This window comes from Corvus kubaryi, unplaced genomic scaffold (genome assembly GCF_017639235.1).
Source record: "Corvus kubaryi isolate FWS band 111438036 unplaced genomic scaffold, C.kubaryi_AGA036_p1.0 132, whole genome shotgun sequence".
NCBI classification, from domain to species: Eukaryota; Metazoa; Chordata; class Aves; order Passeriformes; family Corvidae; genus Corvus; species Corvus kubaryi.
In genome coordinates, this window is record NW_024580666.1 from 7621495 (window position 1) to 7640234 (window position 18740).

The 18740-nt window shown below is 41.8% G+C and overlaps 1 long non-coding RNA gene across 1 annotated transcript in view; it reads left to right on the plus strand.

Moving 5' to 3' along the window:
* LOC121666260 overlaps positions 1-14889 on the plus strand; it is a 29307-nt gene extending 14418 nt beyond the window's left edge. The window contains exons 2-3 of the long non-coding RNA XR_006016635.1: positions 8361-8490; positions 14119-14889. This is a non-coding gene — a long non-coding RNA (uncharacterized LOC121666260). The remainder of the gene's footprint in view (positions 1-8360; positions 8491-14118) is intronic.
* The last annotated feature ends 3851 nt before the right edge of the window (positions 14890-18740 follow it).

The window sequence follows — 18740 nt, forward strand, 5'->3', positions numbered from 1 at the left end:
TCTTTTGTTTCTAACTGTGGCTCATGGATATTCTCCAGGCAGAATGGCAAAACTTGGCCTGAACTTTCTCTTCCTGCTTCTGTTAAAGATTGGTTGACCCTTCTTGGTTTACATTGCATTTGAGCTATGGTGTTGGAAAAAGTCCATTCTGTACACATATAATCAAGGCTTTTCACCAAACTTCCCCATAGTGTGTTCCAGCAGAGATTAACTATGGCCACTTCAGGCATAACCCACATGTGGCAGTTGTGGGTAGTGAACAGAATGTTAAACATCTCCTACAGAGAGAATCATGACACAGGCTGCAGTCTCATTAAGTCCCTTGTACTCTCCCACTTTTATTTTGTCCATTTAAATTCCCCTGAAGAGGGAGTATCAGCTTTCCAGAAGAGAAGAAACACTGACTGCTTACTGAGCAACAGCTGAAAGCTATCATTTTTAAACTTACAATTTCTTTTGACATTGAATGCTTATACTGGAAGACACATTTTTCACTACAAACTATTTCTATTTTGCTTTGTAGAGAAGACGAAATGATTAAAGCAAAAGCTGTTCCCAGTTTACAATCACTTCTTCAAGATGGTAATAATAATTGACCTTGGGTTAGTCCCTATATAAATTATATTTGAAATTGTGCAAGTTGCAAAGAAGCACAGCCGGACTGTCCCCAACACATATTTTCCAAGAGAAAGTTACGTCAGGTTTGAGTGAGACACGGAGTGAAACTTTCTTTGGTTCTTAAAAGCTGGTGCCCTAAACAGAAATCAAGCACTTGTGCCCCATATGTTACAAGCATAATGTTTTGCTAGTCCTTAACAAGAAAAGTATTATGCTTAATCTGAGGCTTTTCTAAAGTCTTTTTTTTGGCAATTACACTATGGAAGGGAGCAGCTGAAATAATAATAAAACTTTATACTTGCAGGGAACTTTCATCTGGGAATATCAAAAATAATTTATAAGCCTAGTTAAGTCTATCTTGATATTTTCCTAGGATCCTGCTTTCCTGTGGCAATTGGTAAGCCAGGAATTTTGCCCTGGTTTAGCAGAAGGGTGAACTGGGGCACAGAAAGGGTAAACAACCCATGCAGGGTTACTGCAGCAGATCACAGAGGGTTAGCCAAGATTCATGCACACAGAGGTGGTATTTATGTGATGGGTTTGGGTTACTTTTTGGTTTCTTATGGTAGGGAGGTTCTCACTGCCAAGAGCCTTTCCCCTATCAGTGTGGAATATCCAAGTCCTAAGGATCTGCCTCTGGGTGCTGGTAGCTGCCTGCCTCCCTCTTAATTTCATTCATTCACAAGGATCACTCGCTAGGTTCCCTTCAGATGTTCTCTTCCTCATGCCAGAAAATTGGGCTCTGCAGCAGGCTCTGCCCATTCCCAGCAAGGAGCCCAGCTGGGACATGGAGCACCCAAGTGACAGACTCCCAAACAGCCACGTTGACAGGGGAGGCAAAGATGCAGCTGCTGAAAGCATAATGCATCTTCTTGTTTCTAGTAAGCATCCTGAGCTACCTAGAGAACAGCAATCCTTCAGTTATACGTAATGAAGGTCCACCTCCTGATGCTAAATCCCTAGATGAGAAGAAAGGGTGAAATCTCCTGGCCAGTTGAATATGGGACCACTCTAGGGAGTCTGTCAGCCACTTAAGAGACACGTCTTCAAGACATAGGGGTGGCTCTGATGTGTGAGATCTTCATGTATCTCCCTTGAAACAAGCTGACCCCTTGTTCCAAACAGTTCCTTTCTGTCTGGAGCTGCAAATACATCTTCTTTAACATGAATATATTTTCACAGGCTATAAATCAAACAACTCTTCTTCATTAAGGGAGAAATTCCCCATCTTTCATGGCAGAAAGGTTGTAAAAGCACAAGGGTACTCCCTGAGCTAACCTTCTCTGTGGATCTCTGGGTCTCTGTGGATGGTCTGTGCTGGATGTAAAGCAGAAGCCACATTGTGTGCTCTGGATGTAGAAATTTTCTGGTTACTCTCATTTGTGCTGCCCATGTGAAATCTAACTGTGAAAGCACTAACTGGGAAATAGAAATCTATACATTTATAATAAACCTTTAGGCAGGTACCAATGCCTAGTCTTATGGATATTTGCAAGAAGAATATAAACTTTATTTGTTCCGTTTCATGTGTGTTGGGCAGAAAGTGTTTTAAGGAATAAATCAAGAGGTGAAAAAAGGACTCTGCTTTGTAGCTCATTGTCAGTCACTCACAAGGATTATTAATTTTTTTGACAGAGGTTCCAATAGCATTTTTTAAAAGCACCTTTTTCCTTTCTGGGATGCAGCATATAGGCCTTTAATTGTAAGAATATCAGATTTTCCATCCTATGCTGTTCGTTTTCCTTAAGTGCTGCCTTCTTGCCTCAATTTATAGCTGAGATTTTTGAGGAGGAGGCACGGCTTAGAGAGTACAATGTAAAGCTCTGGAAACCTGCCAGAGTGTGGGAACTGGTCTGGGACACCAGGACTTTTGGAGGATAAATGAGCTGCTCAGTCAGGTAAGGGGGCACTGAAAATAAGCATTTGCCTTTAAAAATCTGGATTTAGACCACACCCCCCAGTTATAAGAGATCTCAAAACAGAAAATAGCATTTGTTTTGCTGCAAGGTACCATGCTGTTGATTCAGAACTGAAACACCACAACTCCACCAAAGAAAAGGCAAATCATGTATCTGCACGGCTCATATTCAGGAACAATCAGGGGTTTATTTATTTATTTTTTTACTATTATCTTTGTTTTTCCAGTGATTCTGTTCAATTAACATGACTAGATGTACAGATCCCGATGTCATTATTGGATTCCAAAAAAAATAAAAATAGCAGGTGCCGAGCAGACTTGCAGATCTTCCAGCAATTTTACTCATTAATGAACTCCAAATACACCCAAAGCAAACACATGTACCGAAGGCTTAAATCCAGATCTGTTGAAGGAATTCCAGTTCAGGACATTTTGCTAACCTCCAAATAACTGATTGTGCTTCAGCTCTGCACATGTTTTGATTTGTCATTGCTCAAAAAAATTGACAGCGCATGCAGCTCAGATGCCTGGCTGAAATATTTTGTGAAAGTGAATGATCAAAAGCAGGTCAAATGCCTCATTCTATCTTGCTCAAACATGTTCAAAACCAGAATAATTCCTAGCATTTGGTTAACTTCATGTATGCTTTCTGTCTTTTGTTTTCTAAAATCTCTGTAGAAGAACATCACAATCTGTGAATTCCAGGACATAAACATGTACATGCACAAATTAATTGCTAGTTACGATGTGCACAAAACACTAACAAACCAGTATACTGAAAAAAATCCTTTTATGGGTTGTTACCTGCTTGAAGAGCATTATTATGGTATGAAACTGAGATGTTAGTTTAAGTTAGAAGGAAAATTCTCATGCAAAATGAATAATGCAGAGTCTCACCTTGCGGTAGCTGACACAGGGTTTTGGTGTGAAGGTCCACACAAACTGGGGATGTTTGTATTAGAAGTATCATTATAGTCTGGCTTTTCTTCAGCAGGTGATCATGGCAGTGAAGGACAGAATCCTCGGACTGTTTCCTAAATTTCATTCTCTTAATGGAAGTTAAGCCAATTTGCAAATAATTTTGCTGCTGTTGATCACAATTTTACAAGATTTTTGAGTGCAGAAGCTCTTTCTGATATGTGTGGAAAAGTGCTTTCAACATGTACTTTTAATGGTCTTAGGAAGAAGGTAATTAAAACCACATACTTTATAATGAGCAATGTAACTTTAAATCAGAAAACTTTCATATGTCTTTGGTTCTTTTGCCATTAACTGTTTTTCCTTGAAATCTGCTATAATTTCTGGGAAAACACTAGTCTTCTGTAGAACGACAAGGAACTGGGATTTTGTAATCCTTCTAAGTGCTGTTAAAATTATTTCCCACAATTGTTGTTTTCTTTAGGATGACTAAATGTCCTTATTGTGTCCCATATACATACCAACTGTCTGTAGTAACTTGGTTGGCAATCAATGTCTTTTATGGGAGGTTTTTTTTTTGTTTAGTTGTAGTCTCACCTTTCATGTGGATGATACATCTTGGCTATATTTTTGACCAATGTGTATTTTGGTTTATATGTTTATATGCATATGTGTGGGACTGATTTTTAGTTTGATGATCACTGAATGTGTGGTAAGACTAATTACTTTCACTGTTTCTTTTGACTCAAATCTTTAAAAAATTTATGGTACTTCAAAGTGACTAATGTTTGGTTTCTGTTTAGAATGAAGTTTTGAGCCAACTTTTTCTTCTTCCCCCTCTCTCCTCCCCCAACCTGCCTGCCTAATACCTGAGCCATTTAACCATGTGATTCATGTAAAATAAGGATCACCCAGGATTTCACTATCTGTAAGATGAATGATATTCTCCAAACATAATATAGTTGGAGACTTGCTCTTCACATGTGGTGGTTTTCTTTTTTTTCCTCTGAGTGCACTGTATGATCTATTCATGAGGGACTAGTGAGACTAACACTGTTCCCTGCAGGGTTCTGGTTTGATGATTATTTTATTTTTAGGGCATTGTTATTGACATTGGCTAGCATTACTCATAGCCTTTAATCAAAAGGAAGAAGTGATAAAGACATCTTTACGATAAGCCCGTATGTGATAAGCATGAGAAATATGGAAAAAGATTAAAGACCTAGTATCTTGGCCTCAGAGAAAAGAGTCTTTGTCCTGTTAAAAATAAAGTTGACCAGATGTGCTCATTTAGGCATGGCAGCTCTCATTTTCTCATCAAACACATCACTGGTTAGGCTTTTAAAATCAAAACCTTAATTTTTACTTTTTGAATTTGAGTTCCCATAATGTTTTTTACACTGCTGTGTGACTGAGTTATGGAAGCCACTTCAGCTTGTGCCTTTCTTCCTGCAGGTGTATAGCCAAAACAAGCTGGCAACTAAGTATGTCCTTCAATTCCTCACTGAATCAGGGCATCAAGTGACAAAGTTTGTCCCTTGCTGAGCTGTTTCTGTGCATGAACTTCTTTGTAGTTGCACTGAAGTGAGGCAGGTCAAAAAAAAAAAAAAAAGAAACAGCTGTAGGTGCAATTGTCCTATCACATAACCTGTACAATCACTCCACCTCTACATTTATTGCTCTAAAAGTACCTAAAGAGTTAAAAAACCAAACTGATAAAATTAAAGAAAATTAAAATTAAAGTGAAATACCAACCAGGCCACCTGCCCGTGCAGCACTCACCCACAGGGCTGCATATGTTTGACACTGCTTGAGGATGAGGTTTGTCAGAAGCAATGGCATATGGCAGGGAGGATTCTTCACTTACATGTTCAAGGTTCGTGCGGTTAACCGAGCTCTTCTACTTCAGGGTCAGACACAGCTTGAGGGAGCATTTTCTCATTAGGTTTTACAGTTTAGGGCAGACTGAACATATTGGCCCGCAGGACTGCTGAGAGGTTAAATTTGAGACTGGGATTTTAATAGGAAATATTTGCATACAACTGTGTGCTCTGGAATGAAGACTTATTTTTCATTCAGCCAGGCAGCTGACTCTGTAGGTTCCTACTCTAAGTACAGAGAAGAAAAGGGGAAAGCTCTAAGAACTACATGTCAGGACACCAAAAAGCATCTGGACACATCCTAAAATAAGACTTTTGGTTATATACCAGGCACTTAGGCCATCACTGTGACTGTATTATGCTGACACTCAGTGAATTCCCACCCTCTTCTGCATTTTTGAAACAGAACCACAATCCTAGGAGAATATATATTATTAAGGTTTTTTTTCTCTGTTTTTTTTTTTTATGCAACCATTGTCTGCTTTTGAATGCTCTTTATGGGAAGTAAGTCTATCTTTCAAATGCCTTTTTGCATAGGGTACAACGGTCCTTTCTTGTCTATCAGGAAGCATTACTGGCTTTTGCTGGAAGAGCATAATGAAGGAGATGTTTGGGTTATACAAGTTTTTAAAAAATAATTTTATTACTGTTAAGTGGAAGCACTTTTAATGCTTTCATATCCTAGATGGGAGTTATCAGTGTTGACAGAAAGCCTAAAGGGGTGGAGAAAACAGTAAATAGTCTTTTTAAACTGAAAGTTTATACATGTATCCAAGCACCTAGCAGCTCTTTGATACTGATAGTTTATCTTCAAATCAGTAGGAACAGCCACATGGCTGCATCATCTTACCTGATGAAATCCTATTCAATTCTTTACCACTATGCCCCAATGTTACGGAGGGGAGAGGCAGGGAGATGGTTTTATGAATCCTTCAGCAGTGTTTCACATCACTCATTCCCAGATGGTGGAAGAGCTGCTGGTGGTCTGTAATGCCAAGGGCCATGCTCATTTTGTGCATCAGCACTGGAAGGGCTCCACTGCTGTGCTTCAGGTCCCTTCCCATCCCTTAGACTGCCGCAGAGCCACAGTCTTTTCCCTTCACTGGGCCTTGCTGTGCAAAATGCATCCTTTGTTGCATGGCAGGTTGCTTGGTGGCCTGCTGCAGCCCCAGCCTGCACGTTTATGTGATGGTTTGCAAAGGAAAAAAGGCACACAGAACCCATCACACACCTACATCCAGTAACTGGCTTGACTGCTTCAGACCCTTGTATAGTTAGGAATGGGGGTTAGTAAAGATGAATGGTATCTTTGGTGGTCATTCAAGTACAACAGAAAACTCCTAGGGGGCAGATGAAGTTTGTCTGGCCTCCGCTGCCTAATGACCCTTTTTCTGGAGAGTGTCATGCTGAATTCATAGCTGTGTCTCTCTGTTTAAACACTGACTTTCAATTTATTACTTAAGGGACCCTGCCTTAAATTAGAGATGGGTCATTATTTGCCCTTCCTAATGGTGAACTGAACTGTGCACACAAACATATCAGAAACAGCTGAGGGTAAAATGCTTTCTCGTCTGGCAGCCCAGCACTCTATGCTGGTGTCACTTTGATTAACATAAACTGTCTGTGGCCATAGCAGTTAGAGAAAAGTTCGTCTTTATTACCTGGAAACTCAGCAAGACAGTTGTTATTGCTTTGGTACAGCAGTAGGATGGGAAACTGATAGTCTGTGATGCCCTGTGTTGGGTGCTCTGTGAGCACAAACCAGAAAGTCTGTTTCCGTTTCCTGGTGCTCGGAGCAGAGGGCTCTGGCCTCCTTGGCCACAGACCATTTCCAGGCAGGCAGTAGACATCCTCCAGAAATGGCCAGGCAGGGCTCCTAAGACCTGTGCTGACTCAAGTGAAAGTCCAGCTCAGTATTAAGCACAAGTGAATAGAAAGGGCCCTCTGAAGACACAGCCATGCTGTTTCCAGTTCTTGTTAGTCTTCCTTAGACCTAGGGATATCAATAGGCAATAATATAAATCTACCCAGTAGCTTTTTCCCCTTGTAGGATTTGTATCTCATTAATTTTTGTTGCCTAGAGAATATATCCACTAAATACCTAGTGGATTAAGCCCAAAAAAGTAAATATGATAGTCTTGGTTCCCCAAGTATGATAGTCAGTGTTCCCCAGGTAATCCGTCACTTTTTTCTCCATCACTTGGTGAAATGGAGCTACATGTAGCTAGAAGGGAGCCATGTGGGAATAAAAGCATCCAAATAGCTAAATGTGCTGCTGTTAGGAGCATGGAGGTTGGGCTGAAGGGCCTAAACAAACCTCACTTACTGTAGATAACAGACTGCATATATTACTGTGTGCATTCAACATTTGCCAGCAGAGTTAAGAGTTTTCTGGCTGATAAACAACTTCTGTTGTTGCATAAGGAATTGCTATAGAAAACCAAGACTAACCCAAGCTGGTGGAGTTTCATTCAGTGCTGGGATTTTCTTGTGATGTGTAACCATCCTTCAAAATTGAGCCTCTATGTTATCTAAGTCACAGCTGCCACTTCTGACCCCCCCTCCAGCCCCCACAGTTAAATGTGAGCATGATACCATTCTACAGTCAGAAATGTTTGCAGGTTGGGGTTTTCTTTGGCCTCCTTATATTTACTTGTTTGTTTCCCTATAATGTCATGGTTCTTGGAAATATGTTTGGCTACACAGGAAGAGTATCCATTGCAATTTATGCTTCCTGATCTTTTGTGAAGCTAAAATAAATTGCTTTTTGGAAAGAAACCAGAGGCTCTCCTCTCTGTTCCTTTCAAAGAAATCTGACCTTCCAGTTGTTTCTTGTGAAGACAGTAGAAGCTTCTCTTTGAGTCAGAGAAAAGAAAGCAGGAAAGAGTAAAATTTTCCTATGCTGACATTTTTTTTTAATTCAGATATTACTTGATGGACATGGGGTTTTTCAAACCTTTTCTCTTATTGACAGGGCAGCTTTGCCTGTCATGCCTTATGCACTTAACTTCTTGTTGCTTTAACAGAGTATCTGGCACCCCCAGCCACTGCACCTGTGTTCACTCTCCTGGAGCCCTGACATGGCTGCTACTGTTCCCTCTACTGCATATCCAGAGAGGATGAGAAGCCACGGACAGATTGGACTGAACTGATGAAGTAAGTTCCTGCAAGCCCCTCATACAGCCTTTGCATGAATTCTTGGAGATACTGTCCCAGCTGCAGGGGTCACGGGCTGGAAGTCAAGCTGCAAGTGCTATACAGCAAGAGGGTATTGCATAGGAAATAGAAGAAATAAATTCCGCCAGCTGATGAGGGGTCATCACTCTGGCACTTTTATGGTCTTGGTGATCATGGAGAGGCAAGCACAGCATCAGCTTGCAGCCTATGCTGCTCAGGGGAATTGCTGGAGCCTGGAGGTTCAGGTGCTGTCAGTGTAGGCCCAGATAAGCTCTGATGCCTTCTCTGTGCATCTGATTTCAGCTCCAGGTTTTCCCAGGGAGTGCTCAACTCTGTCCAGGAAAGAAAGTCAGCTGACTTACATATGTAACCTTTTGCTTTTTCAGACTAGGTGTATGTGTTTGGGAAAAAATGACAAGCTCAGGTGGGCAGTGACCATGAAGTTCTCAATCTTAACCACGTGCCTATGTCTTATCAAAGTCTGAGGCTCAAGGTTGTCTAAAGCATTTTTAAATTACTCTTTAAAATGAGTAAGTAATGAACCATCCTGCACTTTGTTAGGGAAAACAATGCCATTGGAGGAGACCAGGAAAGGTTCCTTTCTGACAATTCTTTTTAACAACGTGATACAATTTATCTGAAATTTGGGAAACAGCTGGGGACAAGGGGAGAAACACTCCTCCCATTGGTTAACCTTGCTCGGGAAATGTGAATCACTGAACTAAATAAAGTTTGTAAAAGATGCTCTGAAAATACTATGCTACGCCCTATAATTCAGCCAAGAATGAAGGAGGCGGGAAAAGAAAACATCAAAAGTCCCTGCTTTTTTTATATTGCTTCCTGGCACATTTCTCTTCCCCCACTTCCCCCTCCTGCCTTCCCATCTTCTTTCTGGTTTTGTTTCATTTCTTTTTTTTCCCCCCTATTTAAAAAAATCCTATTCATTTTGTAAGGCTGGTACCATAACTTTAACAACACTCTTGTTGTCTACAGATGACAACAATGAGAAATGCCAAAGGAGAAGTGAGTCCTGTAGGGACCAGACGACAACAAAGACAGTTTTCAACCATTTTTATTAGGACCTCATGATGCACACATGAAAAATTAATTTCAGAATATGAACTGCTCTTCAGATGGTGCTGCTTAAATCTGGAGGATGTTAACATTCCTGCTGCATGACAAAGGTCCGCCACCCCCTGTGTCGATACTCATCCTGCTCAAAGGGGCAGTAACATCTAAGGATGAACAGAGGCTGGGCACCAAATCCTACTTGAAGGCTACTTTCACAGACTTATCTTGGGATTTTCTAGCATCCCCTTGCCAGGGTCAGTTTGCCCTTGAGGGCTAGGCTGCCAAGCTCTAGCTCTCTGCAGAGCTCCAGCTGTTTCACCATTTCCACACGTTTGGATGTATGCTTTGGCAGAGAGGATTATTAGTGGTAGAGAAGAAAAGGCAGCAGGAAAGAACCTGTCCCTAAAGTATGGAAGTGGGGGTTTTGATGCTGTTTAAACAGCCACTCGTAGTCAGGTGACATCATGGGGAAAGAGTGTAGACTGTTTGTATGGACAAATCCATCTGTGGTACCCCTGTGCTGGCCTGAGTGGACACTGGGAGCTGGCAGAGGCACGTGATGGCAGTGTGACAGCAGGCTTTGGGAGGCCCTGGGCTTGTTCCCCCAGTGCTTGGGGCAGCCGAATGTGGAACCCATCCCTTCAGTGTCTGGCATCCAGTCTTGCCTGTTTAATAGAAGTTTAGCAGGGGGAGCATGTGTGGATCACTTGAATGATGTTCCTCTGGAGCATGCCTGAATCTTCCCCACTTGCCTAACCATGAAGAAAGCAGCAAAAGAAACTGAGCTGTCTTCTTTTCCTGTGCTTTCTAAAAAGCCATACTGCTGGGGGGACCACTGCTGCTCTGCGCTTTCCCCGGTCCTGGTGGATGCCTTGTGGGTAGCTCAGAGGGGTAGGGACCCGGGGGTGTGCAGCCTCCTGGGCTTTGCAGGGAGGTGGCAGCTCTCACTGCCAGGGAGGCACAAAACCAGCTTGTCATCTGCTTTTCCGTCTCTGTTTTGCTGCCTGACCCCTTGCCCAGCCTCATAAAAACAAACATGCGCATCCTGACTTCCAGGTGCTTTGGCTGGTTAAACGCCCATCACAGCAGATGCAGCCAGGGAGGGCTGGGGCCTACGGCAGCATGGGAAGGGAAGGGAAGGGAAGGGAAGGGAAGGGAAGGGAAGGGAAGGGAAGGGAAGGGAAGGGAAGGGAAGGGAAGGGAAGGGAAGGGGATTTTCTCCCCAGGCTACCACAGAGCTCTGCAGCCACTATTTAGCCTGAGGGCTGGACTAACATGCATGAGGCTCAGGCACCCCCTATGGAGCACTGATGACCTTTGGGTCTGTAGCTTCACAGTCTCCAGACCTGGTGCTTTTCCATCTGGTTCCTGCTATTCCCTTAAATCCCTGCTGGCTGTTTAATAGCAGTCAGGGAGTTTCAATGAAGCTGAGGTCACTTTGACTCACCAAATGTCACTGCTTCTAAACTGGAACCAGACTGACCTGAGGGTTGTGTTTCTGCTGGGGGGAGCAATGACAAAGTGTCCTCTGACTCCTCATCAGATGTTGATCACAAGCCCACAGCCTGAGCTCAAGGTTTACTTTGTGTGAGGGTCAGCCTCTGCAGTATATTTACGAACATGCCCCTGAGTGGACTGCTTTTCTTTAAATGTGGGTTTTATGCCGAAATCCTTATATATTTTGTGGGGGTTTTTCTGTTTGTGTGTACTCACAGTTTGTGTGTACCTGAAGTGCCCAGCCTTTGAATCACCGTGTCTCTGTGACGAGTATGTACAAGCTCTCAGTAGCCCAGCATGAGCAAAGAAGCTTCTATATATCTTTAAGGTCAATGAAAGCTGAAAACAGATGATTTCTGACAATTGCTTGGCTTGCAGATCTGCTGGTAGCACCAAGACGCTGTGGCCAGTTAAGTACTACTGAAACAATCCCCGAGCCTGGCTGTGCTTCCCTCTGTGGCTCTGGCTCCATTATGCTGTCAAGGAGCACAGCCTCATGCCAGGAGAGCTGCCCCAGAGACTGCTGAGCAGCAGGGCACTGTTCTTAGTGTGTGGAGAGGAGGCTTGAAGCTGCCCTTCAATGCAAAGCTTGAGTGCTCTGCTGAAGAAGTGATTATGCTGCCCTTCTAACCCCTCATCCTTTTTCTTTTTTTTCCTTCCTCTTCTCCTAAGAAAGTAATGGGGGAAAGTTTGTGAGAGAATAGTGTTTGCTGATCTTGTGCAAAGCATGGTGACAAATGATGGCTGGAGAAGCATGACAAGGCATGTAAACTTGTGCTAATGGAAACCTGTGTGCCAGCTGAGTGTTTATTCAGGCCTGTCATTGTCAACAGAGACCCCTTTACAAGTATTGTTTGTAGTAACAAGTGCACCATGAAGGAGAATGTAGCTTTGAATTCTATGTATTTGCCTCTTTGAAAGAAATTAAAAAAAAAAAAAAGCCATTACCCTATCTTTACATGGAATAATTGTAGTAACTAAATACCTGTTTATATGTCTGCATATTTTGGATTTAATCAGCCTACTTTTTAGAAATCAAACTTCCTCTTAATTGCACTATTCTCATTGATACTGTTGAACAGATGTTACTGCCCCAAGTGTATATATCCAGTCTGTCATCTGCATCTTTTGATATCCCTGACTGAAGCAGGATCAAAAAAAGAAACAGACAGTGGTGTCCCAATGCTTTTTCTCAGCAGAGCAAGAGGTAAAAGAGACTGTTGAGCAGACCATCACACTTATTCTTGTGGCTTTTTAGCAAAATGTTTCTCACCTAAACAAACAATAGTGAAAGTTCATTTTGAATAGAATTCACTGATTTGCAGTTATTTAGACAAAATACATATGAATTCTTAAACAAAGAATAAGCAAAAGCATAGACAAAGCACTAAATTTTATTTCAAAACTGCATTGAAATATACTGTACCCACTCTGTAGAAGTAGGAGAGAAATATCCAAAGAGTTTTGCTGATCTTTGACTGAATTGATCACATATACCTTTTTGCCCTTTTTAAAAAATAAGAAAATCCTACAGCTATACATTTTTGCCAGCCTCGTGGACCTATACAGATACCAGTGGACTGGATACCAGTTGATTGAGACTGAGAGTTCAGAGACTCAGAAATAGGACTAGATAACTAGGGTAACAAACTTCATCTACATTCGGCAATTTAGAATAGCATCCAAGGCTTGCCTGTTGGATCGCCTGAACTGCATCACGAAGAAATATGTGATGGCACACACTGGAAATTTGGGATTGATCTGTTTCTAATTCTGCTCTGGCTTTCTGAGACTCCTAATTTCATCATACCTCAGTGTCTTTTACTTAAAAACCCCCAAACCTCCACACTCAGCAGTACTTTCCTCAAAAAGATACTGTGAAATTGAATTGCTTTAAATTCTTGGGGATGGTTTTGGAGAGAAGATCCCTTTGAAGATCTGCATCTGCACAATGAAGCAGGGATTAGTTTAAATGGTGAACATGGCCAGTGCAGTGATCTTTGAGCTGGGAGAGAGGAATCCTGACACAAATGTTGTCTCTTATTTCCTGGTTCACTGGTCTTCTACAGAGATTGCTGCTGTACTAGGGTGCCAGTAACACCTCCTGCACATCTTGGGTGGAGCTGATTAAGGGGCAGGCCTGAATGTGTTTGGGGTATGCTGGCTCACCAGCCAGACCCCTCCCAAATGTAACTTAAATCCCAAAGCTGCAGCAGAAGCGGTGGGGAGGCAGTGCTGCAGTCTGCTGTATGAGATTAAGTTTTAATCTCTCCTGTTCCCCTTGGCACTCCTGCTGGCTGTGCATAGAGGAAAAGCCTTCAAGTTGGTTATGCATCTGGCATTTTTGTGTAGCCTTGGGAGGACCCTGCTTACTAGGCTCTGTTCTCTTGTTCAATAGAAACAACACTGAGTTTGTGAGCCACTCAAGAGCTTAACTCCCTGTTATTTGGAAAAATATCTGCATCAGGTCTCAAGGTCCTCTGTAGCTAAGCTTGTAGGGTTGGCTGTTGAAGCAATCCAAGAGGTAAAATGCAAAAATCTGCTCCTGGAAAGAAGTGAAAATGGAAAGAAATGATACGTTTGAGTAAATCGGGGAGAGAATGTGCAAAGAAATTTAAGACAGAGCAATTTAAGCACTGAACAGTGGATGGTGGAAGATTTGCTCTCAAGTGTTTCCATTTTTCTTTATCAACTTGAGAAGTGAGCAAATTGCTGGCATTCAGTTCAAAAAGTATATGCCCAGACCTCTGCAGACAATGACAAACTCTTTCAGATGCTACTGACTCTGGAATCCAAACTCTACCAGCTTTATCTGTGCTTAAATACCCAGCCTTCTAGCAAAGTGCTTGACAATGTTTCCTGGCCAGAGCAGGCGGTAATTAATTGGTTTATACATGTTTACACTGGACAGAAACTAACCCCTTGTTAGAAAAAACCATACATGAAAATGGTTATGACAAAAGAGTCTGGACTCAAAGAAAGACTGTACCTTAAGTCACCTAAACAAAACCTCTTGTTTCCTTTTGTTTTCATCAACAGGTATCTTTGAATTTTTACAATGAAGTATCTTGCCAAGATCCCCTGGTTTCCTGACTCGGAGCTGTGGGTCAGCAAGCAGCGTAAATGTATCAGCATTGCTCCCTGCCCAGGCCAGCCAGCGTGCCCTGACGCAGGCTATGCTGTCAGGGTGCATTATTCTCTGCATGTGGCTCCAAGGGCTTTGTGTTTCCAAATGGCCCAGAGATGGAGGGACAGACAAACATCACTAGGAGACCTGGCCATGCCTCTCAGTTATACTGCAGAGATACCTTGTAAGCACAGCCCTGACTCCCTGCTCTTGCTCTGCAGCACTTCTTGAGCTGCTCTGACAGTCCAGAAGAATAGAACATTGCAAGGCACCTTCAATAGCCAAGCACATTGCTACTGAATTTTATTAAGTTTTTTATTTTTATTAAGTTTTATTAAGAACCTTTGAAATTCCCAGGCTAAAAACAGATGTGCTTTTCTAAAGGTGCTTCTGCAGAAAGGTTAATTTTGTATTAGTTACTGTCCAGGAGAGAAATTTTGTCATCAGTGTACAGCTAGTAATTTGTCTCTAGAAGGGTTAAGGCAAAGAAAACTCTGAGTCATTAGAAAGGAATAATTCCTTTATTTGAAGCACATGAAACAGGAGTCCGGATGGCAAAGGAACAAAGCCTCATTCTTTCATGTGCATTTGCTGAATGCCTTGGTGTCTTAGATAAAGGACAAGTATCTACTAGTGGATTAACATTATGAAAAAGTCAGGATTAAAAAAAATAAATAATTCTCAGTGAGGCTGTGTAATTGAAACTCCATAGCAGTTCAAAAGCTTAGGCCAGTAAGCTCCTGGCCACCAGCTAATTCATGTATTTTACGACAAGAAGGCAGAATGCTAATTAACAGTGCAGCATATGGAGGGGGAGAATGAGAGGGCTTCGTGGATATTCAGTGACAACCATCTGAACTTCAGAGGCAGTACAGAGGGCTATTAATGCACTCCCTTGCCCTGTCTGAGAGTGCTGACCTCACTTCTAATCCTGCCCCTCCAGGGTACTTAATTTCCAGCATTGCTCAACCCAGTCAGGCCTGTTTAACAGTTTCTTTTCTGAGTTAGTCTCTTTGAAGAGGCCCTATTTTCTGTTCAGTGACATGAAAGAGATACTGATGTTGATTATTAAAGGCATGTGCTCCAAACCACCAAGCATCTAATGCCCAGGGGAGGTAATATTATCTCTGCCTTCAACATTTACATCCTCCCGCCAAGAAAGATGTGGTGGTTAACCAGCACATCTTTTTTTCCTTCCTACTAATTTTACATGAGCTATTAATCAGAGGGGAAAATTAACTAATTCTTCAGCTTGTAGGTCATGCTAGGGCAGCACTCTCATCTAGATTAAAAGGACTGTGGACTGGTGCAAAGTCAGCTGTGCTGTTCCTTGGAGCCAGACAGGTTTATGTATGGTCTTTTTGCTATGTTTCACCAAAGAAGTTTCACTGCAAGTCTGTCCAGTGACTGCAAACCATAGCCCAGCTACGCAGCTGGGGTCTGGCTGCCCCCACCTACTCCTGCTTCTGGGAGGAGTCTGCTCCACGTACCAGCTGCCAGGGTAAAGATCAGTCAACATCTGCCTGCTTGCTGTGAACAGGAAAAAAATTCTCTCCTGAAGAAGGAGCTCTTGGGCATTCACCTTCTGATGAAGAGCAAAGGCCTCTCTACCAAGCAGTCATAATTGCCTGAGCTTTTAACCCAGAAATCCTTGAAATTACACTGTGGGTAGGTGGAGCTCAGAGGTAAAAAAAAGGGAAGCAACTGCTACCTTAAGTGAAACTATTGCTCAGGGTTTCTTTCTATGACGTTTTCCTACTCACCAGCTGAGGAACTTTGTCTGATGAAGGGCAGCCAAAGAGCTGTGGCTCAGCATATTCACACAAAGCACTGACAAATGACATCATGGCTGAGACTCATCTCCTGAAGCCAAAGTGATCATGCATGATGTGCAGCAGCAGGTCCTCTCTGATGCAGTGGTTCAAATCTCGTCCCATCATATGACCCTCACTGTACAGCAGCTATACCAGGCATGCACGTATATATCGTGCTTTTTGCTATGGATTCTTTGGTCTGGACTCCATGGCTCAAGAGGTCTCCTCCAATTTTGTGTTAAGTAAGATTACACAAAACCAGAGAGTTTTTTCTTGAGATGGGAATTGAATCCCGACCTCTCGCCTTGTGCTTCTCTGCATAACTCGCCCCCCCCAACACTCTCAAGGTACATTCTGACTTCCTAGATGACAAAAATAAGCAATCCCAGAAGGCCAGAGGAAACTGTTTAGCTGAAGTTTAGCTGGATCAGCATTTATTCATCTTTTGCCCATCTTAAGATCTTTTAAATAAAAAATTTCAGCAAATGCAATATTCTTTCTAAGATGCACACAAATCCATCCCAACGGATTTCAAGATACTGTGTGCACTGATAGTGAAAACAATGTAGATATGGTCACTCAATTTTAAATTTTTATCTGTGATAAGATTTTGAGCTAAGGGGCTTTTAGTTGAAAAAAATGGCTCATATAAGCATCTAGACAGATTTAGGGCTATTTAACTAGGTCAGGTACTCTCTTTTGAACCAAATACTAAAAAGTTCAGTGAAGAGTATCTAATCTCTTTTCAGTGAAATATGGCCACATGAGTTTTTATAACGTTTTACAAATATATTGTATCAGGACACTGACTAAACACTTAGAAATTTTTCTTCTAATAGTGTCTGAAAATGGAATGAATGTGACCTCCTCCACTACTGATGGATCCCCTGTGGGCAGCTGTCATCAGTTTGTCTGTTGGATTTTTCTTTTTATAAAGATGTAAATGCACATACAATATCTCATGTAATTATTGCAGTGGAGCACACGTGAAGGACTTCTGGCAATAGGAGTATCTGATCTGCACATGTTCTTGCTGTGGTGCCAAGCCTGGGGAACTCTTTCTGCTGCTTACTTGTGGACCTGCCCTTTCTGCATGCAAACCTTAGACATTCATTCATTCTCTGTAAGAGCTGGCCCCAAGTATTTTTGAGATTTTTCACAAAAATTATTTTGACTGAAAGAACAACGCTTAGGTCAAGACTTTCAAGCCTTTGCTATCATTTTTGCTTTTGTCCTTTATCTGGCATGCACAATACAGATAAAAGCCTCCTTTGGCACTCTTAGCAGTTTTCAGCTCCATATTGCTACCAGCTAATGAGTAATCCATTCACTACTGAATTGCTAATGAGTTTCTGCTAAGAAACACAGAAATAACATGTAGGAGCAAATGTTCATGATGTGCTTCAAAAAGTGCTTGGATTTGGTCTTCCAGAAGAGGATTCAGCAGTGTTTTCCTCAGTTTTAATTAATCCCAGAATGAAAGAGCACCGAGCTGTGTTCAGACAGTTCTGTTCTGATCAAGACTGATTTTATTCAATAGTGTGTCTGCACATAATAATACATTTTATGATGACTGTGCTTATTCTGCCAACACTTAGCTCTGGAACAAAGGACAATGGCAGCGGTATATGAAAACATGTGTGTGTAAAAGGCCTTTACTGATGAGATCTACACTGGACAGATCAAAAAACCAGGACCCTTCACACAGGAGGAAAAAAAGAGTATGATTGCAGTTTTTATCTTGATTTGGAAACCAAGTGTTCTGGCTCATCACCAGCATCAGACTTCTGCTCTTTTATGCTTCAGCCTCTGGAAAGTCCAGCCTTGGACTGAGGCCACTGGGTAATAACTGGAGGCTGCCATTAATCCAGAAAACAGGAGGAGCTGACATAATGGCAGGGCTAGAGCTAACAAGACTAAATGAACCTCTGTTCCTCAATCGTGAGTTGGAGGGAGCCATGGAAAGAGCTAGCAGATAGTTCAGTCTCATGCTGAAATCAGGGTAGGCTGAACTGAATATCAAATGTTGGTTTTGAGCTGGGTGATGTGTTTTCCCAAAAAGCTCATTTCTCACTAGGAGCGTTGGTCTTTGTTCTAGGATGTTCTTACATTTCAAACATTCCTTGTTCCAAGAAAAGGTGAGTAACTTTATCTCATTTAAATTTCATATGTTACAAGTAATACCTATATGTTGTCTGATCCAGCTTATTCCTCTTATGTCCTCCTGTGTATATAAACTCTGAATACTTTATGTCACAAACAAACAAAAAAAATTAAATGCTTTAGCAATTTATCTTGCTTTGGTTATTTCAGAATAGCTGTGAACTAAGCTGTTAATATATTTAGCTCTTACTTTGGCAATGGCAGAGCTATAATGAAAAAGACTACATTCGCAGGAACATTGCCAACAATGTATGTGCTTGCTCTTGTCATTTGGCATAAAATGAAAAATTTTTACAATAGGCAAGCTGTGCAGCTCTGATTAGCTATATCCAGTTATCTTGAATAATCTTCTACATTAAGCCTGTTTTGAAAATGGGGACTTTTAAGAGGAGGTTGTTGGTTTCAAGGCCTGTAGCTTCATAGGAGTGGAACTCAGTAACACACCAGCATTTACATTTCAGTGACACTGGTACCATTTTGTTGGGATCTTCTTGTGTCTTATGGGGGAGTTTTCCTGGAAACTGTTTAATTTTGTGTTTTCTGCAACTTGAACACTC